At 39.2% G+C, this 27,557-nt stretch overlaps 1 protein-coding gene and 1 pseudogene across 4 annotated transcripts in view; one reads left to right on the forward strand and one right to left on the reverse strand.

The window, feature by feature from the left end:
• Nucleotides 1-27,557, reverse strand: part of EDA (ectodysplasin A) — a 397,326-nt gene that overhangs the window by 31,048 nt on the left and 338,721 nt on the right. The gene's annotated exons all lie outside the window — the stretch shown is intronic.
• On the forward strand, nucleotides 8,077-8,824 carry LOC139180877 (general transcription factor IIF subunit 2 pseudogene; annotated as a pseudogene).

Below are 27,557 nucleotides of genomic sequence, written 5' to 3' on the forward strand. Positions count from 1 at the left end.
TGGGTCATGAAGCTCTTTTTTGTACAGTTCTTTTGTGTATTCTTGCCACCTCCTCTTAATATCTTCTGCTTCTGTTAGGTCCACACCATCTCTGTCCTATATCGAGCCCATCTTTGCATGAAATGTTCCCTTGGTATCTCTCATTTTCTTGAAGATATCTCTAGTCTTTCCCATTCTGTTGTTTTCCTCTATTTCTCTGCATTGATCACTGAGGAAGGCTTTCTTATCTCTCCTTGCTATTCTTTGGAAATCTGCATTCAGATGCTGATATCTTTCCTTTTCTCCTTTGCTTCTCGCTTCTCTTCTTTTCCCAGCTATTTGTAAGGCCTCCCCAGAAAGCCATTTTGCTTTTTTGCATTTCTTTTCCATGGGGATAGTCCTGATCCCTGTCTCCTGTACAATGTCACGAACCTCAGTCCATAGTTCATCAGGCACTCTATCTATCAGATCTAGTCCTTTAAATCTATTTTTCACTTCCACTGTATAATCATAAGGGATTTTATTTAGGTCATACCTGAATGGTCTAGTGGTTTTCCCTACTTTCTTCAATTTAAGTCTAAATTTGGCAATAAGGAGTTCATGATCTGAGCCACAGTTAGCTCCTGGTCTTGTTTTTGCTGACTGTATAGAGCTTCTCCATTTTTGGCTGCAAAGAATATAATCAATCTGATTTTGGTGTTGACCATCTGGTGATGTCCATGTGTAGAGTCTTCTCTTGTGTTGTTGGAATAGGGTGTTTGCTATGACCAGTATGTTCTCTTGGCAGAACTCTATTAGCCTTTGCCCTGCTTCATTCTGTATTCCAAGGCCAAATTTGCCTGTTACTCCAGGTGTTTCTTGACTTCCTACTTTTGCATTCCAGTCCCCTATAATGGAAAGGACATTTTTTTTGGGTGTTAGTTCTAAAAGGTCTTGTAGGTCTTCATAGAACCATTCAACTTCAGCTTCTTCAGCGTTACTGGTTGGGGCATACACTTATCAATAATTAATTAAAAAAAAACATTTCTTCAGTTCTCTCCTCTTATTTACTTATTTATTTGGCTGCACTGGGTCTTAGTTGCAGTACCTGAGGTCTTCAGTCTTCACTTTGCCATGCTAGATCTTTAACTGCAGTATGCAGCATCTTTAGTTGCAGCATGCAAACTCTTAGCTGCAGCATGTCAGATATAGTTCTCTGAACAGGGATCAAACCTAAGCCCACTGCATTGGGAGCCCAAAGTCTTATCCATTGGACCACCAGGGAAGTCCTTCAATAATCACTTTGAATGGAATAAATATATCGGTTAACAGATAGAAACTGTCAAAGTAGATAAAAATCCAATAACCAACTATTTCTGTAAGAAATAAACACTAACTATAAGACAAAGACAGATTAAAAGTAAAGGGATGGTGAAAGATATACGATGCTAACACTAATCAAAAGAAAGCTAATTTCAGACAAAGTTGACTTCAGAGGAAGGTAAATTATCAGGGATTATATAGTGGTAGAGGGGTCAATTTTCTGTGACATAAGATCCTTTTATCTTATGGCAAAATCTGATGACTCCACTATTATAGTTGGAGGCTTCACCATCCCTTGATAAGTAAGTGAAATATCCAGCAGGATAAAATTGGTAAGGATATACTGAGCTGAATAGCACCATTAATCAACTAGTATCTAACTGACATTTATAGAATACTTCATCCAACAATAGCAGGATATACTCTTCTTAAGTTCACATAGAACATTCACTGAGATAAACATTATGTGTCATAAAACATACCTTAGCAAATTTAAAAGCATAGTTATCATATTGATTGTACTCTCTTATTACAATGGAATTAAACTAGAGATCAGTAACAGAAAGTGGTTGGAAAATCACATGAATTACAATAGGAAAAAAGATCTAAACGATTTTGGAAAATATTTAATCTAAGATTCCACCTCAGGAAACTAGAAAAAGAAGAGCAATTTGAATTCAGAGTAAGCCCAAGAGAAGAAAAATAAAAATCAAAGTAAAAGAAATGAAATTGAAAACAAGAAAGCAATGAAAAAAAAGATCAATGAAACCAAAAGCTGGTTCTTTGAAAAGATGAATAATATTGATAAACCCTTACCTAGGCTAACCAAGAAAGGGAGAGAAAAAAACACAAATTACTAATATCAGAAAGGAAAGAAGGGCCATTACTACTGATCTAATGTACATTAAAAGGATAATAAAATAATACCATGAACAAACTGCTCACAAATTTGATAACTTAGATGAAACTGGCTAATTATTTGAAAGATATAATCTATCAAGACTCATATAAGGAGAAACATATAATCTGAAATGATAACACATCTATATATATTAAAGAAATTGACTATATAATCTGAATAGGCCTATATATATTAAAGAAATTGAATCAACAATTAATAACCTTTTAAAACAGAAAGTACCAGGCCCAGATGGTTTCACTGATGAATTTTACCATTTAGGGAAGAAATTATAACAATTCTCTACAACCTCTTGCAGAAAATAGAACCAGACGGAACACTTTCTAGCTCATTCCATGAAGCTAGAATTATCCTAATACCAAAGTCAAATATATTAAAAGAAAGGAAAACTACAGACCAACATCTCATTGAAAATAGTTGCAAAAATCCTCAACAAAATATTAGCAAGTCAAATTCAACAATGTTACAAAAATTATACAGCACAACTAAGTGGTATTTATTTCTAGTACACAAGGCTGATTTAATATTAAAAAACTAACTTAATCCATCATACAGTGACATGCTTAAGAAGAAAAACCATATGATCACTATCAATAGATGCAGAAGAATCATTTGATAAAATCCAAGATCCATTCATGATGAGAGCTCCTGTCAAATTAGGAGAAGAGAAAGACTTGATCAATTTGATTAAAAAATCTACAAAAATCTATAGCTAATATCATACTTATGCTGAGAAACTAGATGATTTCACTCTATGACTGAGAATGAGGTAAGGATGTCCCATCTGACCACTCCTATTTGACATCACACTGGAGCTCCCAGCTAATGCAATAAGGTAAGACAAGAAAGAAAGGCATACAACAGGCACGTGAAAACATGCTCAACATCGCTAATTATTCAGTTCAGTTCAGCTGCTCAGTCATGTCTGACTCATTGTGACCCCATGAACCGTAGCATGCCAGGCCTCCCTGTCCATCACCAACTCCCGGAGTTCACCCAAACCCATGTCCATTGTGTCAGTGATGCAATCCAAACATCTCATCTTCTGTCATCCCCTTCTCCTCCTGCCCTCAATCTTTCCCAGCATCAGGGTCTTTTCCAACGACTCAGCTCTCCGCATAAGGTGGCCAAAGTATTGGAGTTTCAGCTCCAACATCAGTCCCTCCAACATCAGTCCCTCCAATGAACACCCAGGACTGATCTCCTTTAGGATGGACTGGTTGGGTCTCCTTGCAGTCCAAGGGACTCTCAAGAGTCTTCTCCAACACCACAGTTCAAAAGCATCAATTCTTCTGTAACACCACAGTTCAAAAGTTTTCTTTACAGTTCAACTCTCACATCCATACATGACTACTGGAAAAACCATAGCCTTGACTAGATGGACCTTTGTTGGCAAAGTAATGTCTCTGCTTTAGAATATGCTGTCTAGGTTGGTCATAAATTTCCTTCCAAGGAGTAAGCGTCTTTTAATTTAATGGCTGCAATCACCATCTGCAGTGATTTTGGAGCCCAGAAAAATAGTCAGCCACTGTTTCCCCATCTATTTGCCATGAAGTGATGGGACCAGATGCCATGATCTTCGTTTTCTGAATGTTGAGCTTTAAGCCAACTTTTTCACTCTCCTCTTTCACCTTCATCAAGCGGCTTTTTAGTTCCTCTTCACTTTCTGCCATAAGGGTGGTGTCATCTGCATATCTGAGGTTATTGATATTTCTCCCAGCAATCTTGATTCCAGCTTGTGCTTCCTCCAGCCCAGCGTTTCTCATGATGTACTCTGCATAGAAGTTAAATAAGCAGGGTGACAATATACAGCCTTGACCTACTCCTTTTCCCATTTGGAACAAGTCTGTTGTTCCATGTCCAGTTCTAACTGTTGCTTCCTGACCTGCATATAGGTTTCTCAAGTGGCAGGTCAGGTGGACTGGTATTCCCATCTCTTTCAGAATTTTCCACAGTTTATTGTGATCCACACAGTCAAAGGCTTTGGCATAGTCAATAAAGCAGAAATATATGCTTTTCTGGAACTCTCTTGCTTTTTTGATGATCCAGCGGATGTTGGCAATTTGATCTCTGGTTCCTCTGCCTTTTCTAAAACCAGCTTGAACATCAGGAAGTTCATGGTTCACATATTGCTGAAGCGTGGCTTGGAGAATTTTGAGCATTACTTTACTAGCATGTGAGATGAGTACAATTGTGTGGTGGTTTGAGCATTCTTTGGCATTGCCTTTCTTTGGGATTGGAATGAAAACTGACCTTTTCCAGTCCTGTGGCCACTGCTGAGTTTTCCAAATTTGCTGACCTATTGAGTGCAGCACTTTTACAGCATCAGCTTTTAGAATTTGAAATAGCTCAACTGGAATTCCATCACCTCCACTAGCTTTGTTCATAGTGATGCTTCCTAAGGGCCACTTGACTTCACATTCCAGGATGTCTGGCTCTAGGTGAGGGTGGGTGTTCACATCTTTGTGATTATCTGGGTCGTGAAGATCTTTTTGTACAGTTCTTCTGTGTATTCTTGCCACCGCCTCTTAATATCTTCTGCTTCTGTTAGGTCCATACCATTTATGCCTTTTATTATGCCCATCTTTGCATGAAATGTTCCTTTGGTATCTCTGATTTTCTTGAAGAGATCTCTAGTCTTTCCCATTCTGTTGTTTTCCTCTATTTCTTTGCACTGAACACTGAGGAAGGCTTTCTTATCTCTCCTTGCTATTCTTTGGAACTCTGCATTCAAGTGGGTATATCTTTCCTTTTCTCCTTTGCTTTTTGCTTCTCTTCTTTTCACAGCTATTTGTAAGGCCTCCCCAGACAGCCATTTTGCTTTTTTGCATTTCTTTTCCATGGCGATGGTCTTGATCCCTGTCTCCTGTAGAATGTCATGAACCTCCATCCATAGTTCATCAGGCACTCTATCTATCAGATCTAGTCCCTTAAATCTTTTTCTCACTTCCACTGTATAATCATAAGGGATTTGATTTAAGTCATACCTGAATGGTCTAGTGGTTTTCCCCATTTTTTTCAATTTCAGTCTGAATTTGGCAATAAGGAGTTCATGATCTGAGTCACAGTCAGCTCCCGGTCTTGTTTTTGCTGACTGTATAGAGCTTCTCCATCTTTGCCTGCAAAGAATGTAATCAACCTGATTTTGGTGTTGACCATCTGGTGATGTCCATGTGTAGAGCCTTCTCCTGTCTTAATGGAAGAGGGTGTTTGCTATGACCAGTGCGTTTTCTTGGCAGAACTCTGTTTGCCTTTGCCCTGCTTCATTCTGTATTCCAAGGCCAAATTTGCCTGTTACTCCAGGTGTTTCTTGACTTCCTACTTTTGCATTCCAGTCCCCTATAATAAAAAGGACATCTTTTTTGGGTGTTAGTTCTAGCAAGTCTTGTAGGTCTTCATAGAACCGTTCAACTTCAGCTTCTTCTGCATTACTGGTTGGGGCATAGACTTGGATTACTGTGATACTGAATGGTTTGCCTTGGAAACCAACAGAGATCATTCTGTCATTTTTGAGATTGCATCCAAGTATTCAATTATTAGAGAAATGCAAATCAAAACTAAGAGACATCACCTCACACCAGTCCAAATGGTTATCATAAAACATGTCCACAAACAATAAATGCTAGAGAGGGTGTGAAGAGAAGGAAATCCTCCTATAGTGTTGGTGGGAATGTAAATTGGTACAACTATGAAGAACAGGAGGTTCCTTAAAAAACTAAAAATACAGCTACTACAAGACTCTGCAATCCCACTCCTGGGCATATGTCTGGAGAAAACATAAATCAAAAAGATATATGCACCCCAATATTCACTGCAGCACTGTTTACAATAGCCAAGACATGGAAGCATCCTAAATATCCACTGACAAAGGAATGGATAAAGAAGACGTGATACACATATACAATGGAATAATAACCCAGCCATTGAGAAGAATGAAATAATACCTCTTGCACCAACATGGACAGACCTAGAGATTGTCTTACTAAGTGAAGTCAGACAGAGAAGGAGAAATATATGACATCTCTTACATGCAGAATCTAAAAAGAAATTATACAAATGAACTTACTTACCAATCAAAGCTATGGTTTTTCAAGTAGTTATGTATAATTGTGAGAGTTGGACTATAAAGAAAGCTGAGCACTGAAGAATTGATGCTTTTGAACTGTGGTGCTGGAGAAGACTCTTGAGAGTCCCTTGGACTGCAAGGAGATCAAACCAGTCAATCCTAAAGGAAATCAGTCCTGAATATTCACTGGAAGGACTGATGCTGAAGCTGAAACTCTGGTACTTTGGCCACCTGATGCAAAGAACTAACTTATTGGGAAAGACCTTGATGCTGGGAAAGATCGAAGGCAGGAGGAGGGACGATGGAGGATGAGATGGTTGGATGGCATCACTGACTCAATGCACATGAGTTTGGGCAAGCTCCAGGAGTTGGTGATGGACAGGGAAGCCTGGCGTACTGCAGTCCATGGGGTCGCAAAGAGTAAGACACGACTGAGTGACTGAACTGAACTGAACTTACAAAACAGAAACAGAATCACAGAATTAGAGAAAGAACTTATGGTTTTCAGTGGGGAAGGGTTGGGGGAAGGGATAGTTAGGGAGTTTGGAATGGATGTGTACACACTGCTGTATTTAAAATGGATAACCAACAAGGATCTACTATAGAGCACAGGGAAATCAGCTCAATGTTATGTGGCAGCCTGGATGGGAGGGGAGTTTGAGGGAGCATGGATACATGTTTATGTATGGCTGAGTCCCTTTGCTGTTCCACCTGAAACTATCACAACATTGTTAATTGCCTATACTTCAATATAAAATTAATAGTTAAAAATAAGAAAAGAGAAGGCACACAGATTGGGAAAAAAGAAATAATATTGTCTTTGTTTGTAGATGTTGTGATTTTCTATGTAAAAAAAATCCCAGCGCATTGACAAAAAAATGCTCCTGGAATTAATAAGCAAGTATAATAAAGCTGTGAGATACAAACCCAATATACAAAAGTTAATTGTTTTCCTATACTAACAATGAACAACTGGAATTTGAAATTAAAAAAAAAAAAACACTTTAGCACCAAAAAAGAAGAAATACTTATGCACAAATCAAACAGAATATGTGTAAGATTTATATGAGGGAAAACTATAAAACTCTGATGAAAGAAATAAAATCCTAAATAAATGGAAGGATATTCCATGTTCATGAACAGGAAGACTTGATACTGTTAAGATGTCATTTCTTTTCAACTTATCTATGGACTCAATGCAATCCCAGTCAAAATCCCAGCAAATTATTTTGTGGATGTAAAAAAACCCTGACTTTGTATTTTATGCACAAAGGAAAAAGACTCACAATATTCAAGTATAAGAACAAAGTTGGAGGGCCAAAACTACCTGATACAAAATTTAGCATAAAGATATGGCAATCATGATTGTGTTGGTATTGGTGGAACAACAGACATACAGGTTAATGGGCCAGAATAGAGAGCACAGGAGTTGACCCAAACTAAACAAATATAGTCAACTGATTTTTGACAAAGGAACAAAGCAATCCAGTGGAGAAAGAATAGTTTTTTCAACAAATGGTGCTGAAACAACTGGACAGCTCATGAAAGAAAAAAAAAAAAAAAGCATCCAGACACTGTCCTTATACCTTCCACAAAAATAAACTCAAAATGGATCATAGAACTGAGTGTAAAACACAGAACTCTAAAACTCCTGGAAGTCCCCTGGCTTCCAGCATCCCAGCATGTGAACCCCAGCTCTTCACAGTCAGCCTCCAGCCAATTTTGCTTTCTGCTCTGGCCCTTTGCCCCATAACCTCCAGCTCCTGGGGCCCGCTACTTTGACCCGCACACCTTTGCTGGCAACAGATCCATGGCTGAAAGCAGGGAACTTGACGTGACAGGCGCCAAACAGAACACCAGAATGTGGCGGGTCAGGGTTCTTTGATATCTGTCACTGCAATGGGCTAAGGCCCCTGAAAGAAGTGAAGTTGGAAAACTGTGGATTTCCAAAAATCAAGGAAGGACCAAGGTGTTATTTACTTTGAAAGAGGATCTTGCAAATACTTATGATATTGGCAGAAAAATAGCTTCAGTCAGTGCTCTAGAGAACATGAATTTATCTTGCAAAGTGTTAGAGGACAGACATTAACAGGGTTTACTCAGAGCTCATCAGATAAGCTTTCACTGGAAGGAATAGTGGTACAAAGAGCTGAATGCTGACCCGCTGCCAGTGAAAACTACCAGCGATTCAAGAGATTACAAATAGAAGAATCTTCCAATTCTGTAAGGCTACCACAGCACCTGGACAAAGTTGTGACAACCAATTACAAACCTGTTGCTAATCATCAATACAATATAGAATATAAAAGGAAAAAGAAGAAGATGGAAAACAAGTTTGAACTGATAAACAACACATTTTAGACAAGCTGGTTTTGGCTTTTGAGAAACATCAATATTATAATCTTAAGGACTTGGAGGACACCACAAAACAGCCTGTGTTGTACCTGAAGGAAATCTTAAAAGAAATTGGTATTCAAGATGTAAAAGGGATCCACAAAGACACATGGGAACTGAAACCAGAGTACAGACATTCTCAAGGAGAAGAAAAGAGTGATTAAGAAGACCCAAAGCCCACCTGCTAACAGAACAACTAAAAGGTGATGCTCTAAGCAAACGACCTTGATATGTGAATCCTTGAGCACCATCTGTGTTAGGGGGAAAATGGTACTTTAATTTCTCTAGGTAAATTTTTTAAACAATGATTCTTGTAAAGTTGCTTAAGTGATTTTTGAGGAAAAAGAACACATTTATTTATAAACTTAACTTGTATTAAATAAAATTATTCATGATGGTGTTAGCAGTTGGGGGTTGAAGAAGGGTTTTATTTTTAAATATTAACTTTAAAAATGTAAAATTAGGAAATGTTTTCTAAATGAGGACTCCCTGTCCTTGTTTCTCTCTGAGGAGTTGAGGTAATACAGATTCAAAGTGAGTGGCACAGCAGGAAAAAGGCAGTCAACTACAGAAATTCTCAAGTTTCTTATTCTGAAACAGAACAAAACAAATCTCCTAGAAAATAACATATGAAAAAGTCTACTTGACCTTGGGTTTGGCATTGGATTTTTAGGCAGCACTCTAAAAGCACAATCCATGAAAGAAACAAATTATGAAGTTGGACTTAATTAAAATTAAAAACTTCTGCTCTGAGAAAGACCCTCTTAAGTTAATCAAAAGACAAGCCACAGACTGGGAGAAAATATTTGCAAAACACATATCTGGTAAAGGACTGGTATTCAATATATAAAAAGAACACTTAAAACAACAATCAGAAAATAATCCAATTAAGAAATTGGTAAAAGATTGAAACAGACACCTCACCAAAGAAGATATATAGATTACAAATAAGCATATGATCCCAACAGCAAAAGTCATTTGGGAAATGCAAATCAAGCCAATGAGCTAGCACTGCACATCTACTAGAACTGCTAAAATACAAAACACTGACAATACTAAATGCTGACAGGGATGTAGGGCAACAGGAATCTCATTCAGTGCAGGTGGGAATGCAAAATAGTATAGGCACCCTGAAAGAAAGTTTGGCAATTTCTTACAAAGTTAAAATAGTCTTACCACACAATCCAGTGGGGCATCCCTGGTGACTCAGACAGTAGAGAATCTGCCTGGAATGCAGGAGACCAAGGTTGGATCCCTGGGTTGGGAAGATCCCCTGAAAAAGGGAATGGCTATCCACTCCAGTATTCTTGCCTGGAGAATCCTATGGACAGAGGAGCCTGGTGGGCTACAGTCCATAGACTTGCAAAGAGTTGAACACAACTGAGCAAGTTAACACTTGTACACAACCCAGTAACCACACTTCTAGGTTTGCTCAAAATTGTTGAAACTTATATTCAAACAAAACCTGCATATGAATGTTTATAGCAGCTTTATCCATGATTCCAAAACTGGGAAGCAACTAAAATATCATTTAATAGGTGAATGGATAAACAAACTGTGGTCCCTCCATACAGTGGAATATTATTTAGCAGTAAAAAGAAATAAGCTATAAAGCCACACAAAGACATGGAGGAACTTTAAGTGCACATTGCTAAGTGAAAGAGGCCAGCCTGAAAAAGCTACCTACTGCATGATTCCAACTGTATGACATTCTGGAAAAGACAAAACTGTGGAGACAATTAATTAAAAGATAAGTGGTTGCCAAGGGTTGGGGGAAAGAGAGTATATGGGAACTGTTTCTGCTAAATGTTCCTATAAACCTAAAACTGCTCTAAAACATAGTCTATTAACTACAAACATTTTTATAAAATATCCACAAGTTTAAAAGCAACACTAAACTGCACATAGTTCAACATGGATCTTCAAGCCCTGGCTCTATATCCTCTGTACTACTCCGCTTCCCTCTTGTCTCTGTACCTTCCTTCATGCCGTACCTTCTGCACTTCTTCATTTCACCCTTTTCTCAATGCCTGCTCATTTGTTAAGACTCAGCTCAGGCCACAAATTCTTTGTATTCCCATAATAAACTATTACATCTATAAAATTACAGTTTTCTGATCATGTATTGTTTAACTTACTAAATTATTAACTCCTTGAGGGCAAGGGCTATGTCTTATTCATCTCTGTATCTCCAGTACCTAATGTATTTTATAGTAGGTGCTCAGTACAATGTTTGCTGAAAGAATAAATGAATGACTATAGGAAAAGGTAAACTTGGGATGTGAACAGAGAGTCCTCTGACTCCAAGTTCATTGTACTTTTTACTGAATCATAATCTGCTAAGTATACCAATAACATCAAAAATTGCCCATCAATTTACACAGTTGTTTTGCAGCCTAAATAAGTGAAAGTGGTGTGCTCATTGGAGGTTCTCAATAAATGTTAATTTAATTTCACTTATTCTTTGGTTATATAGGTAGTAGGCTCCCCACTTTCATGCTCCCTCACTTTATATAGAGAATTATATCAGACAACTGGACATGGCCAACATTTCTTCAGTGATAAGCAATAAAGAGGAAAGTAAGGATAATGGCTGGCAGATGAGGATTGGAAATTTTTATTAAGAAAAAAAAAAGAAAAAGAAAAACAACCTTCAACATAGTCTGTATCTTCAAATCTTGTAACCTTAAGAGTTTACCTCATGTTCTATCTCACACCATAAGAATTGTAAACAGAGAGAATGCCCAAATACGTGTGGGAAGTTCAATATGTTTGAAGAAGATGGAAGCCATTAGCTTCACAGAAGAGTGAGAATTTTGAATGAGAACCACATGGAATGCCCATGTTTAGAGCCCAAATTTCAGTTTCAACATCTGCTCTAAGCATGACAAAAAGGCAAGAAAAGGTAGAGCTGTGCAAGTTGATTCCCACCCCACCCCATCACATCCCAATCTCTAAAGTATTTCCGATGTGAGAAGGCTTACATTCTTCATCCAAGGATTTCCTCTCTAGCCCTTGCAGTAGGGGCTCATGCCTGGGGCCTCAGGCTCCACAAACATGACTTAAGTTATGATCAACTATGAAACTTTTCTAGCTCAGTTCTGGTTTGGTTTAGGAAAGACTTGAAAATATTGTCAAAACTATGAAAATATTACTGTAGTCAGGCAACACAAAAACAGTCCCACTAACTGCTGACATTTCAGACTCTTAATGGTCTCTCAAGCTCCATGAAGTATAGGTTCCTGCAGGTCACCAGAGATGTTCCCAAAGTGACAAGCGTGTATTCTTGCTAAAGAAATATTTTGCAACATCAAGTCTTTGGTCACTTTAGTGGTTAGGATGAAAAAGCCAGGCCTAAGAGCAAAGAGTCTCTGAAGAGAATTAGAAAGATGCATGGAATGAACTGTGTTCTAGGGCAGTGTTTTACACTACATTCCAGGCAGTGCCAGGTCCTGTGTGATATTAACAGATGTCCTTAGAAAAAGGATATTTTGGACAAAAAGAGTTTGGGAAACATAGGGTCAAGGGAAAATAAACAGGTTCCTTCACTGAAGAGTTCTTACATCTTTGAATACACAAATGAGAAGAGTGACTCTCCAAAATGGGATATGCAATGCAGCATTTGGCCACAGAACTTTTTCTGAAAATACCTATCTCTTGTTGAATTAATGTTCTGGATTATAGTGTTTGGTAAATACTAAGGTTGTGGAAAAAGCTTGAGCTTTGTTATTCTTTCAGAACTGGGTTGGAATTTTAGTTCTAACGTTCAGTACCTGTGTGACCTTGAGCAAGTTACTCCACTTTTGAATGTTTTCATTTATGAAAACTGGGACTATAATATCTACCTCAAAAAAAAAATGTAAGGAGGATTAAGTGAGATAATGCACAGTACTTAGCACAATGCCTCGAACATATAGGTACTCAAGAAATAGCAGCTATAATCATCACATTCATTTCTTATCACCATTATTATCTAGCCACATCTGTGTCTGACAGGCCTGCCAAAATAGCTTCAAACTAGGTCTGGCCTGAGGATTCAAATGACTATATTTCGGACTGCTTTAGGAACCAAGTATAAGAAAAGAACTGGACTAGTTGTCCAGAGATATAGTTCTATGACTTATTAGCTGTCTGACCTTGGGCAAAGCACTTCACCTGTCTGCATTTCTCTCTCCTTCTGCCAAATATAGACAAGGACTAGGTGACCTCTTACTCTAAAATTTTGTGAGCCTTGGCTCTAAAATGCTGTGAGATTTATAAATTTATTGCTGAAGAAATCTGTGATACAGGTTAAATCCAATTATAAAGGATAGTCCTGTATAACAAAGCTATTTTTATGATCCAGCAGATGGCTGGCAGAAACAGTGCTTTGCCAATCTGGTTACAATGAACTCTGTATAGTGAATAATTCTGACAATTGCTTACTCTGGTCCTTGACCCCATAATCGTCACTCTGTAATGTTGCTCTAATCAACCAAAGAACTTGATTATGTGTTGTTTTCATTGTAGACATACAGAAGGGAGCTGAGTTAAGCTAAGTTATAGAATTCCTAGCTAAGACGTTTGTATCCAATTTCATTATTTTAGAGTTGAGGAAATAGGACAGGAGAGGTTAAGTAACTTGTCAGGGGTCACACAGTCAGCAAATAGGAGAGCTTTGAATGGGTGTTTGGACTAAATGATTCATCATCTGAGAACTTAGACATTTCACTGCAAAATCTCACCCAGACCATACATAAAAATGTTAAATGAAACCAGAAATGGTTATTATAGTAACTCTACTGTTTATGCTTCCCAACAAAGTAAGACGTGCATTTGTCATTACCCTTTATCCCTGTGTTCAAGCCCTCTTCATAGGATGGTCCCTCTAATTGTACGGTACATGTTGACACAACTTAAAGCATGATAACCTTTGCTGCAGAGCTTCAATTAAAGGTTTTTTTTTTTTCAGTGTGTAAGTACATTACACCTCTAGGTCCTTTTAGATACATGCACACTTCCGTTCATAGAGGCCTCTAGTAGTCAAGTTTTTTTTTTTTTTTTTTTTTTCATTTTGAAACCATGTGGCCTTTGTAAAAATTAAAGCTAGATTAACAGAGAAATCTTATTATCAATATCAAGGTTAGCCTTTATGCTCTTGCTTTTCTCTACTTATATCCTCTCTCATGAGTATATTTATTTCCAGGGCTTCAACCCTTATGGAGAATCATACTTTCTAAGTCACAGCCCATGTCTCCAACTATCTTGTGACATTGCTTCTTGAATACATTTCCTGTTTCCTGAAACCTACATGCTTCAGATTGAATTCATCTTCTAAGTTATGCTAAGTCATAACTTCTATGCTAAGTCACTTCACTCACGTCTGACTCTTTGCAACCCCATGGACTGGGGACATAAATAATCAGAGCTATCCTAGCCTCCTGTGGGCAGATCAATCCAATCAATAGCACAGATGGTTATTCCCAGAAGTAATTTTCTCAGCCTTGCTAAGAGTGTGTGGGTGGTCCTCTGGTTCCCCTTCACTGGGGAGGAATGCAGCCACCACAGTTGACCAGGTAAACCACAGAGAGCAGTTAAATTGAGAACCACACCTATGCAACATGACTCTCGACTGGGTCCCAAAATAGTCCAAGATGGCTATATATTCTGCTGCTGTGCTTATGGTGTCTTTAATCAGAGACAGAGATCAATCAAGTCACATTGGATTCTTCTTATAATAAGACAAACTGGGGACTTCCAATGCTCAGTTTGTGCGCACTCTGGTTGTTTATGTTAGAACCTGTCTAGGATGAAAGTGTTGCTCAATATTTTACTTTAGGAAGAGCTAACACAATTTCATGCAAAGATGGGCTCAATAAAGGACAGAAATGGTAGGGACCTAACAGAAGCAGAAGATATTAAGAAGAGGTGGCAAGAATACACAGAAGAACTGCACAAAAAAGATCTTCATGACCCAGATAATCACGACGGTGTGATCACTCACCTAGAGCCAGACATCCTGGAATGTGAAGTCAAGTGGGCCTTAGAAAGCATCACTATGAACAAAGATAGTGGAGGTGATGGAATTCCAGTGGAGCTATTTCAAATCCTGAAAGATGATGCTGTGAAAGTGCTGCACTCAATATGCCAGCACATTTGGAAAACTCAGCAAATGGCCACAGGACTGGAAAAGGTCCGTTTTCATTCCAATCCCAAAGAAAGGCAATGCCAAAGAATGCTCAAACTACCGCACAATTGCACTCATCTCACACGCTAGTAAAGTAATGCTGAAAATTCTCCAAGCCAGGCTTCAGCACTATGTGAACCGTGAACTTCCAGATGTTCAAGCTGGTTTTAGGAGAGGCAGAGGAACCAGAGATCAAATTGCCAACATCTGCTGGATCATCGAAAAAGCAAGAGAGTTCCAGAAAAACATCTATTTCTGCTTTATTGACTATGCCAAAGCCTTTGACTGTGTGGATCACAATAAACTGTGGAAAATTCTGAAAGAGATGGGAATACCAGAACACCTGATCTGCCACTTGAGAAACCTATATGCAGGTCAGGAAACAACAGTTATAACTGGACATGAAACAACAGACTCGTTCCAAATAGGAAAAGGAGTACGTTAAGGCTGTATATTGTCACCCTGCTTATTTAATTTCTATGCAGAGTACATCATGAGAAACACTGGGCTGGAGGAAGCACAAGCTGGAATCAAGATTGCTGGGAGAAATATCAATAACCTCAGATATGCAGATGACACCACCCTTATGGCAGAAAGTGAAGAAGAACTAAAGAGCCTCCTGATGAAAGTGAAAGAGGAGAGTGAAAAAGTTGGCTTAAAGCTCAACGTTCAGAAAACGAAGATCATGGCATCTGGTCCCATCACTTCAAGGCAAATAGATGGGGAAACACTGGAAACTGGCTGACTTTATTTTTCTGGGCTCGAAAATCACTGCAGATGGTGACTGCAGCCATGAAATTAAAAGATGCTTACTCCTTGGAAGGAAAGTTATGCCCAACCTAGACAGCATATTAAAAAGCAGAGATATTACTTTGCCAACAGAGGTCCATCTAGTCAAGGCTATGGTTTTTCCAGTGGTCATGTATGGATGTGAGAGTTGGACTATAAAGAAAGCTGAGCACAGAAGAATTGATGGTTTTGAACTGTGGTGTTGGAGAAGACTCTTTAGAGTCCCTTGCACTGCAAGAAGATCCAACCAGTCCATCCTAAAGGAGATCAGTACTGGGTATTCATTGGAAGGACTGATATTGAAGCTGAAACTCCAATACTTTGGCCACCTGATGCGAAGAGCTGACTCATTTGAAAAGACCCCGATGCTGAGAAAGACTGAGGGCAGGAGGAGAAGGGGACGATAGGGAATGAGATGGTTGGATGGCATCACCGACTCAATGGACATGGGTTTGGGTGGACTCCGGAGTTGGTGATGGACAGGGAGGCCTGGTGTGCTGCGGTTCATGGGGTTGCAAAGAGTCGGAGATGACTGGGTGACTGAACTGAACTGAACCCAATTTTATTATTTCCCAAGAAGTGTATACCTATCTGCCTTCATCAGAGGTTATCCATCAATGTGGTGAATGTTAGCTTCCTTTTCTATTTTCAGTATTGCCACCCCCATCTTGCATGCCACGTTCTGTACATTGTATTCTGCAGAACTTTGTTCCAGGAAATACTTTTTCCTTTGCAGGAATATTGGATAGATAACAGTAAACCACAGAACTGCATTCAAGCCCCAGTTCTATCACTTACTAACTGTTGTTTGACACGGAGAAAATTACTTTATTTCCCTGGCTGTATCCTCAAAATGAAGATACTACTACTTGCTTTAGAGAGTTGTAAGGATTATAAAAGATAATACAAAAGTATATGCAAGATATTCCTCAGGCGCTCAAGAAATATAAGTTCTCTGCAAAATTTCATAAGCATATAAATTTAATTCATCCCCAAACCAAGCAAGCAGAAAGTTCAAATAACTAAGACCTTTAATCTAATAAGAACTGATGTTCAGAATGACAATACTAAGCCATAGCAACATTCTGAAATGGTCTTGAAGGATACAGCTTCCTGTAGAAATTTTTTTTTCTTTTCAGTTAATTCTTTCAATTATATTCAACTCATAAGTGTTGTTTGAACACAAGATGTTTCACACTACATTTGTACCACATGAAACAGGCAATGTAAGCCCTGGGCACCTTGTCCTATTTTTTCAATCAACTATCTTGTGTTTTCTAGCTATAGAATTATTTCTGTAAAAATAATGAGAGTCTGTATAATTGTTCAATAGTTAACATTTCTTATTTCAGTTTCTTGCCTCATTGCACTGGCTAGCACTTCAACAATAATGTTGAAGGAAACTCCCTGGTGGCCTAGTGGTTACGATTCCATGGTTCCACTGCAGGGAACCCAGATTCAATACCTGGTTGGGGAACTAAGATCTTGCAAGCTGTGTGGTACAGCTAGATTTTTAAAAAAATTAAAAAAGAGAACTAAAAAAATAATGTTGAACATCAGCAGTTATAATTGAGTATCTTTGAGCTGATTTGATTTTGGCAAGAAAGCCTCTAATATATTTGCCCTTAAGTACTATGCTACTTCCCCAATGACTCAGAAGCAAAGAATGTGCCTGCAATGCAGGAGATGCAGGAGACGTGGGTTAGAACCCAGGGTTGGGAAGATCCCGTGGAGGAAGGCAGTGCAACCCATTCCAGTATTCTTGCCTGGAGAACCCCATGGATAGAGGAGCATGGTGTTGCATAGTCCATAGGGACGCAAAGAGTCGGACATGGCTGAATCGACTGAGCATGCACTCATGCATGCACTATGCCATTTATTAGGCCAAAAAATTCTTTATTGTATTAAAAAATACTCTTTTATTCCTAGTTTACTAAAAATTATCAGCACAAGGTATTAAATTTTTATCTAATGCTATCTGAGCTGATCATCCTTTGAGTTGATAATGTAATATGATATTTAGAAGGATTTGTTATCAAAGTTATACCAATTTCATTAAATGTATTGATAAGTATTTCTTCTCCTTTTTCACTTTGTAGGTTTATAGATCATGGCATCTAGACCCATCACTTAATGGCAAATAAGTGGGGAAAAAGTGGAAACGGTGACAGATTTTATTTTCTTGGGGTCCAAAATCACTGTGGATGGTGACTGCAGCCATGAAATTAAAAGATGCTTGCTCCCTGGAAGGAAAGCTATGATAAACTTAGACATTGTATTAAAAAGCAGAGACAATTTAAGAGAATGCTCTTGATTTTAGGAAATACATACTGAGGAAGGTAGGACCAAGGGGTATTTGTCTGCCACTTATTCTGAAATGGTTCAGAAAGAAATATGGATGGATGGATGGATGGACGGACAGGCAGATGGATAAATGGGTGTATCAAGGGAGAAAGCAAATGTGATAAAATATTAATGTTTGGGATCTGGGTGAAGAGAATTAGGAAGGAATTCTTTGTTGTATTCTTTCAAATTTTCTACAAGCCTGAAATAATTTCAAAAACATTTTTTAAACAGATTTTAAGGGACCTTTAAAGAGACTTTTCCCTCCCAAGTATTTGAAAACACAACCAACCCTGTCAGTCTTTAAAATCTAGACAGGAGTAGAAGAATGCTCATCAGTGAGTCCCTCTCCACTGAACCAAAGCCATCCACCCCTTGCAAGAATAGTTACATCATGAGGAAACCCACATACCAGATAACTGAGCCAAAATCTGTGATCAGAATGCAGTTGATAAATATCCTACTTCACTTATACAAAGTGTGGCTAATATGGGAGTGTGTGCCTGGGGCCATGACATTTACTCAGTCACCTCTGTGAGCTCTTGAAGGGAACTAGACCCCTCCCCTCTAGGAGAATCTGAACCTCCAGCCTCTCCAGGTCAAGGTCAAGGACTTGTCTCTCCAAAAAAAAAAAAAAAAAAAAAAAAAAAAAAAATAAAAAGCAGAGACATTACTTTGCTGACAAAGGTTCATATAGTCAGAGCTACAGTTTTTCCAGTGGTGATGTATGGATGTCAGTTGGACCATAAAGAAGGCTAAGCAGTGAAGCACTGATGCTTTTGAACTGTGGTGTTGGAGAAGACTCTTGAGAGTCCTTTGGACAGCAAGGAGATCAAACCAGTCAATCCTAAAGGAAATTAATCCTGAGTATTCATTGGAAGGACTTTTGCTGAAGCTCCAATACTTTGCCCACCTGATGTGAAGAGCCAACTCATTGGAAAAAACCATGATGTTGGGAAAGACTGAAGGCACGAGAAGGATGAGATGGTTGGATGGCATCACTGACTCAATGGACATGAATTTGAGCTAACTCCAGGAGATGGTGAAGGACAGGGAAACCTGGTGTGCTGCAGTCTATGGGGTCAAAATGAGTCGGACATGACTTAGCGGCTGAACAACAAGAACATGGGAAATATTTGTTTTCTAATATCTTGATTTAGCCGTAACTCCTTTTCCCCCCAGGATGTCTTTTGGTGGCTTTTCTCCCTGGTGGAAAAAAAAATGTACAAGAGCCTTCATTTAAAACATTTCCAGCTAGTCCTGTTTTGTAGCACTTCCTTGATGACAATTGATGCACAGTCTCAGTTTTTTGTAAGAGTTTACACAGCAATGTTAACTTAGGAAAAAAATCCATTGATCTCTTCTTATTTGTTTTCTGTGTATTTTCATCTAAGGTACCAATGTCATTGCCTCCAGAAGGAAGGATGAGAGATGAGGTGTGGAGGGAGGAAGGGGATAGATGGGCTCAAGGAGCATGAGGAATGAAGTCTGGGAGGTTTGCCCTGGAAAGATTTGGTTTATGGAGGTTATGTGTTTCAATTGATCTTTGGAAGAGAATTAGCTGCCAGTCAAAGCAACTACTGTAGGAGCTGGAGAAAGAAATATAATTTCAGTGTGTTTCACCATCAATTAATATTACAGAACTATTGGCATACCTTCACTTTTTAACATACAACTGTAACTGAAACACGGCAGAAAGCAAAGAGGAACTGAAGAGCCTCTTGATGATGGTGAAAGAGGAGAGTGAAAAAGCTGGCTTAAAACTCAAATTAAAAAAACTAAGATCATGGCATCCTGTCCTATCACTTCATGGCAAATAGATGGGGAAACAATGGAAACAGTGACAGACTTTATTTTCTTGGGATCCAAAATCACTGTATATGGTGACTCCAGCCATGAAATTAAAAGATTCTTGCTCCTTGGAGGAAAAGCTATGACCAACATGGTGGTGGTTTAGTCGCTAAGTTGTGTCTGACTCTTTTGACCCCATGTACTGTAGCCCGCCAGGCTCCTCTGTCCATGGGATTTTCCAGTCAAGAATACTGGAGTGGATTATTATTTCTTCTCCAGGGGATCTTCCCCACCCAGGAATCGAACCCGGTCTCCTGCATTGCAGGCAGATTCTTTACTGACTGAGCTATGAGGGAAGCCCAACGACCAACCTAGACAGCAATTAAAAAGCAAAGACATTACTTTTCCAACAAAGGTCTGTCTAGTCAAAGCTATGGTTTTTCCTGTAATCATGTATGCATGTGAGAGGTGGACCATCTAAGCTGAATGCCGAAGAATTGATGCTTTTGAACTGTGGTGTTGGAGAAGACTCTTGAGACTCCCTTGGACAGCAAGGAGATCAAAACAGTCAATCCTAAAGGAAATCAGTCCTGAATACTCATTGGAAGACTGATGCTGAAGCTGAAGCTCCCATACGTTGGCCACCTGATGCGAAGAACTGACTCTTTGGAAAAGACCCTGATGCTGGGAAAGACTGAAGGCAGGAAGAGAAGGGGACAACAGAGGATGAGATGGTTGGATGGCATCATCGACTCAATGGACATGAGTCTGAGTAAACTCTGGGAGTTGGTGATGGACAGGGAAGCCTGGTGTGCTGCAGTCCATGGGCCTGCACAGAGTCAGACATGACTGAGTGACTGAACTGAACTGTAACTGAAATGGATGTCTTATGGAAATGCAGTGATTCAGTTCAGTTCAGTCGCTCAGTCATGTCCAACTCTTTGCGACCTCATGAATCGCAGCACGCTAGGCCTCCCTGTCCATCACTAACTCCTGGAGTTCACTCAGACTCACATCCATTGAGTCAGTGATATGATCCAGCCATCTCATCCTCCGTCGTCCCCTTCTCCTCCTGCCCCCAATCCTTCCCAGCATCATAGTCTTTTCCAATGAGTCAACTCTTCGCATGAGGTGGCCAAAGCATTGGAGTTTCAGCTTTAGCATCATTCCTTCCAAAGAACACCCAGGGCTGATCTCCTTCAGAATGGACTGGTTGGATCTCCTTGCAGTCCAAGGCACTCTCAAGAGTCTTCTCCAACACCACAGTTCATAAGCATCAATTCTTCGGCTCTCAGCTTTCTTCACAGTCCAACTCTCACATCCATACATGACCACTGGAAAAACCATAGCCTTGACTAGATGGACCTTTGTTGGCAAAGTAATGTCTCTGCTTTTCAATATGCTACCTAGGTTGGGCATAACTTTCCTTCCAAGGAGTAAGCGTCTTTTAATTTCATGGCTGCAATCACCATCTGCAGTGATTTTGGAGCCCCCCAAAATAAAGTCTGACACTGTTTCCACTGTTTCCCCATCTATTTCCCATGAAGTGATGGGACCAGATGCCATGATCTTCATTTTCTGAACGTTGAGCTTTAAGCCAACTTTTTCACTCTCCTCTTTTACCTTCATCAAGAGGCTTTTTAGTTCCTCTTCACTTTCTGCCATAAGGGTGGTGTCATCTGCATATCTGAGGTTATTGATATTTCTCCCGGCAATCTTGATTCCAGCGTGTGCTTCTTCCAGCCCAGCATTTCTCATGATGTACTCTGCATAGAAATTAAATAAGCAGGGTGACAATATACAGCCTTGATGTACTCCTGTTCCTATTTGGAACGACTCTGTTGTTCCATGTCCAGTTCTAACTGTTGCTTCCTGACCTGCATACAAATTTCTCAAGAGGCAGATCAGGTGGTCTTGTATTCCCATCTCTTTCAGAATTTTCCATAGTTTATTGTGATCCACACAGTCAAAGGCTTTGGCACAGTCAATAAAGCAGAAATAGATGTTTTTCTGGAACTCTCTTGCTTTTTCGATGATCCAGCAGATGTTGGCAATTTGATCTCTGGTTCCTCTGCCTCTCCTAAAACCAGCCTGAACATCTGGAAGTTCACGGTTCACGTAGTGCTGAAGCCTGGCTTGGAGAATTTTCAGCATTAGTTTACTAGCATGTGAGATGAGTGCAATTGTGCGGTAGTTTGAGCATTCTTTGGCATTGCCTTTCTTTGGCATTGGAATGAAAACGGACCTTTTCCAGTCCTGTGGCCATTGCTGAGTTTTCCAAATTTACTGGCATATTGAGTGCAGCACTTTCACAGCATCATCTTTCAGGATTTGAAATAGCTCCACTGGAATTCCATCACCTCCACTATCTTTGATCGTAGTGATGCTTTCTAAGGCTCACTTGACTACACATTCCATGATGTCTGGCTCTAGGTGAGTGATCACACCATCATGATTATCTGGGTTGTGAAGATCTTTTTTGTACAGTTCTTCTGTGTATTCTTAACACCTCTTCTTAATATCTTCTGCTTCTGTTAGGTCCATACCATTTCTGTCCTTTATCGAGCCCATCTTTGCATGAAATGTTCCCTTGGTATCTTCATTTTCTTGAAGAGATCTTTAGTCTTTCCCATTCTATTGTTTTCCTCGATTTCTTTGCGTTGATCACTGAGGAAGGCTTTCTTATCTCTTCTTGCGATTCCTTGGAACTCTGCATTCAGATGCTTATATCTTTCCTTTTCTCCTTCGCTTTTTGCTTGTCTTCTTTTCCCAGCTATTTGTAAGGCCTCCCCAGAAAGCCATTTTGCTTTTTTGCATTTCTTTTCCATGGCGATGGTCTTGATCCCTGTCTCCTGTACAGTGTCACGAACCTCAGTCCATAGTTCATCAGGCAATCTATCTATCAGATCTAGTCCCTTAAATCTATTTCTCACTTCCACTGTATAATCAAAAGGGATTTGATTTAGGTCATACCTGAATGGTCTAGTGGTTTTCCCTACTTGGTTCAATTTAAGTCTGAATTTGGCAATAAGGAGTTCATGATCTAAGCCACAGTCAGCTCCTGGTCTTGTTTTTGTTGACTGTATAGAGCTTCTCCATCTTTGGCTGCAAAGGATATAATCAATCTGATTTCGGTGTTGACCATCTGGTGATGTCCATGTGTAGAGTCTTCTCTTGTGTTGTTGGAAGAGGGTGTTTGCTATGACCAGTGCATTTTCTTGGCAAAACTCTATTAGTCTTTGCCCTGCTCCATTCCGTGTTCCAAGGCCAAATTTGCCTGTTACTCCAGGTGTTTTTTGCATTCCAGTCCCCTATAATGAAAAGGACATCTTTTTTGGGTGTTAGTTCTAAAAGGTCTTGTAGGTCTTCATAGAACCATTCAACTTCAGCTTCTTCAGCGTTACTGGTTGGGGGCATAGACTTGGATTACTGTAATACTGAATGGTTTGTCTGGGAAACAAACAGAGATAAATCTGTCGTTTTTGAGATTCCATCCAAGTACTGCATTTCGGACTCTTTTGTTGACCATGATGGCTACTCCATTTCTTCTGAGGGATTCCTGCCCTCTGTAGTAGATATAATGGTCATCTGAGTTAAATTCACCCATTCCGGTCCATTTTAGTTCGCTGATTCCTAGAATGTCGACGTTCACTCTTGCCATCTCGTTTGACCACTTCCAATTTAATGCAGTGATTAAACTTACAAATTATGTATACTGAACTCAGATGATAAGTATCTTATATTTCCTTGTGATGCTGTCTGTGGAAAAAGCTTTGCTTTTTTTCTAGGAAATGTGCTCTTTGGGTCTTTTCCCCTTTGGATGCTCACTTTCTGCATAGATACAAACAGAAGCGAGGAGCACCCTGGAACATGTGGGCTATGACTATAAGACCTGGTTATAGGTTGTCAGAGAGTGAAGGGTATCATAGATTTCAGTTATTCCTAATAATTTTTAAAGTCAGTGCTCAGGAACTGCCCTATATCTAGAACAGGAATAACCTGGAAAGCCCAACCTCCTGGGCAAGTTTGGATTGCTTCAAACTGCATCTTTCTAATTGATCCACTCTTTTTCTCTACCTTTCCTTCTCTAGCAGTGTTCCCACTTGCCTAATTTGCTAAAAGCATCTGGGTCAGTAACTTTCCTTGGGCACTTAAGTTTATTTCCTTTTAGCTCCAGGGCTGTTATAAAATGCTTGCTGAAATCTAGGCTGTGATTCAGTGGGGTCTGATACAGAACCTAGATTTAGAATCTGGAAAAGCCCAGGTTTCCCCCTTTTAAACACAAATATGTCACACTATAACAACTGGAGAGAAGTGTCTATGCTCTGTGAGGACTCTGTTTCTTCTGGCCTAGTGGTTGCCCCTTCTGCATTTGAGGAATAAGTCTAACAAAAAACCAGCAACAAATTAGATTTGCCTTTTTATAGAAATTCATAAAAAGTTGAACACATTATTTAAGAAAACTATTTTTAAACAAAGCCCTTCCCTCCATATTATCCCAACAGTCTACTGCTGGCTCTTCCCATTCCAATGAATGAGGTCATGCTTTATGGGAGACATCTGCTTCTCAGGATATTACTGCCCTGAGCACAGAACATGACTTCATTAGAGGGAACAGTGGACCAGAGAGATTCAACAGGAGACTTACATATGTGAAAGCAAAAATAAAAAGAGCCAATTAAGATTCTCCTCAAGTCTCTAGCCTTAGGGATAGACTGAAGATCTGGTGATTTCACTCTCATATGACTTTCTTTTGCTTTAAAATAATGAAGTATGCATGAAAACTTCCCGAAAACTGTAACTCATAGCAATACCACCTGTATTTATAAATAGAAAAGCTGTCTTCTCTCAAAGGATTGGATGGATTACATTCTGAGTAGAGGCCAGGTGTTTGAAACTTTGGGGTTGCTACTGAATGCACACCCATGCAGAGTAAGCTCTATTTCAAAGAAGCATTGTTTGAAACAGTGTGGCAGATGTATACAATGTCATCTTTCAGTTCTGAAGAGCAAATTCAGAACATTAGCATGGATTTTGGCTTTCTAGGAAGATGATTGCCAGAGCAGTTTTATAGGATTTTTGACATATGTTGTTTATAACCTTAATTTTTAAAATGAGCAAGTCCAGTAAATCTGTTACCTACTAACCAAACTCTGGTCTAGTTTCATCTGTTCCCATTTTATTTGATACTGTGAAGAGGTTTCAGTAGATAGCTAAATATTTTAGGGTTATTCGTAATCTTATATCCCTATTGAGTAAGAGTTTTGAAAGAAAACTCTTAAAATAACTAGCATTTTAAAAGGCAAGAAGTGCTAGTTTAATTTACTAGACTTTGCTTGTAAGGACTCATGATGTAGCTAGAATCACAAAAGTGGAAGAGAATGATAAGAGATTATGTAGGTAGGTCCCCTTTGACCTAGGAGGGGTAAGAGTTTGAAACATTATGGATGGCTAGTTTGCAATCTGTTGCTATAATCTGCTTTAACCTTGAATTCCACCCAGGGTCAAGAAATTCTTCCTGGCATATAATGGAAGTTTGTCTTGCTATCATATATACTGTCCATTGTTTAGTTCATTTCACGAATGGAGAACAACTTGTCTGAGTCTTCAAAATAACCCACGGTGGAATAAAAAATACCCGTGAAATGTCCCCTTTTCTTTGGTCTCATATATTCCAGCTCCTTTCTTCTCTATCCCAAGGTCCAATTTTCTAACCTTTTAGTCATATGGATTTCTCTTTTCCAGAATCTCTTTAATTTAATAACCATTTCCCGAATGTCTGCCATATGCAAGGTACGGGGCTGTTTCAGACAAAGTGGATCTTCTAACTGGCTGTATCCAAAGAATTGTCTGGAAAGAATTTTAAAAATCTAGGCCTTATCTCAGATCTACTAAATATAATCTGGGGTTAGAGTGAGGGAATCTGTATTTAAAAAGCAAGCTGTAGATGATTCTTATGTAGTTAGCCTGGTACCAGTCCAAGGTTTAGAATTTAAGAACAAGGGTTTTAAAGGTTGCCACAATAGGGTCATCTAGTGGGGTGCTCATGGTACAGATATGACAATAACAGAAATGTTTACAGAGAACAGCAGATGAGTAAGAAAACTGCCACTCCATTTCCATATCATTTTATAAAGTGAATTTGGAATTATTTTTTCACTTAATCTTCACATTAACTGTGGGTGGGTGGGTGGTAGTATGTCCATTTTACAAAGAATGCAACAGAAGCTCAAGGAAGAGAAGATCACGTATCTAGTATCCCACAGTCAGTGGCAGAATTAAGACACAAACTCAGGTTATTTGATTCCAAATTATTCATTTTTGCTACTTGTTACAACTTCACAATAGTCTTGGAAAACAATAGATACTGGATTTAAAGGAGGGAAAATGATAGTTCCGTAAGAAACGAACATTCAGTGGTGGCAATATGATAAAATCACACAAAGTCTGATATCACATCACCATTACATTAGAGGCCTTTAATATATGAAATCCATTCCTGTACAAAATGTCTTTTGTCCCTCCAATGAGAGGCAGAAGATGAACCAGGCTCAAGAATTCCTAAACGTCTGCCCAGTGGCAAACACCCATAAAGAACCTGTATTTCCTGGTACTGTGTGTGTGTGTGCTCAGTCATGTCTGACTCTTTGTGACCCCATGGACTGTATCCTCTGTCCATGGGGATTTCCAGGCAAGAATACTGGATTGGGTTGCCATTTCCTCCTCCAGGGGATCTTCCTGACTCAGGAATTGGAACCCATGTCTCCTTTGTATCCTGCATTGGCAAGAAGATTCTTTACCACTGAACTGCCTGGGAAGCCTGGTACTCTACCTAGCAGCATAAAGCAGCCCAGTTAGGTTATTCCTTCCTCTGTAGATATGAGGAGAGTTCACCCAGTGCTGGTTGTTCAGGAAATAGGCAAAGGAAAACACTCTTTGTCATATAGTTCTGGCATTCCCGGTCTTCTACCTAATGACACTGAGTGGATCATGGAAGCAACTTGTACTCCCACAGGTGGCACCAGCAGAGATTAAGCAGAAGCTAAAATAGAGCCAGATCATGAAGACGACCAGAGTAGCACTGTAAGGCTTTAGAAAATGAAATTGTTGTTAAAATTATAGCTCAAAAAGTAGGCCAAATTGAACACACTACACCTAACCAGATCTGCTACCTGCTTAAATATAAGATTTAAATTAAATAGGACCAAGAGCTTTCTCATATAATAAAATAACTCATCATCCCCCAAACCATAAAATTCACAAGGTGAATGAGAAAAGAAAATCAACTAATGTGATATTAGATGTACAAGCTGAGTTTCAAAGAGGCAGAGGAAGGAGAGATCAAATTGCCAACATTTGTTGAATCATGTAGAAAGCAAGGAAGTTTCAGAAAAACATCTACTTCTGCTTTATTGACTATGTTAAAACCTTTGACTATGTGGATCACAACGAACTATGGAAATCCATAAAGAGATGGGATACCACACTACCTTACCTGTCTCCTGAGAAACCTGTATGTGGGTCAAGAAGCAACAGTTAGAACAGGACACGGAACAACTGACTGGTTCAAAATTGGGAAAGGTGTATGACAAGACTATATATTGTCACCCTGCTTATTTAACTTATATGCAGAATACATCATGGGAAATGCCAGGCTGGAAATCACAAGCTGGAATCAAGATTGCCAGGAGAAGTATCAACAACCTCAGATACACAGGTGATACCATTCTAATGGCAGAAAGTGAAGAGGAACTAAAGAGCCTCTTGATGAGGGTGAAAGAGGAGTATGAAAAAGCTGGCTTGAAACT

This window comes from Bos indicus, chromosome X (assembly GCF_029378745.1).
Source record: "Bos indicus isolate NIAB-ARS_2022 breed Sahiwal x Tharparkar chromosome X, NIAB-ARS_B.indTharparkar_mat_pri_1.0, whole genome shotgun sequence".
NCBI lineage: Eukaryota > Metazoa > Chordata > Mammalia > Artiodactyla > Bovidae > Bos > Bos indicus.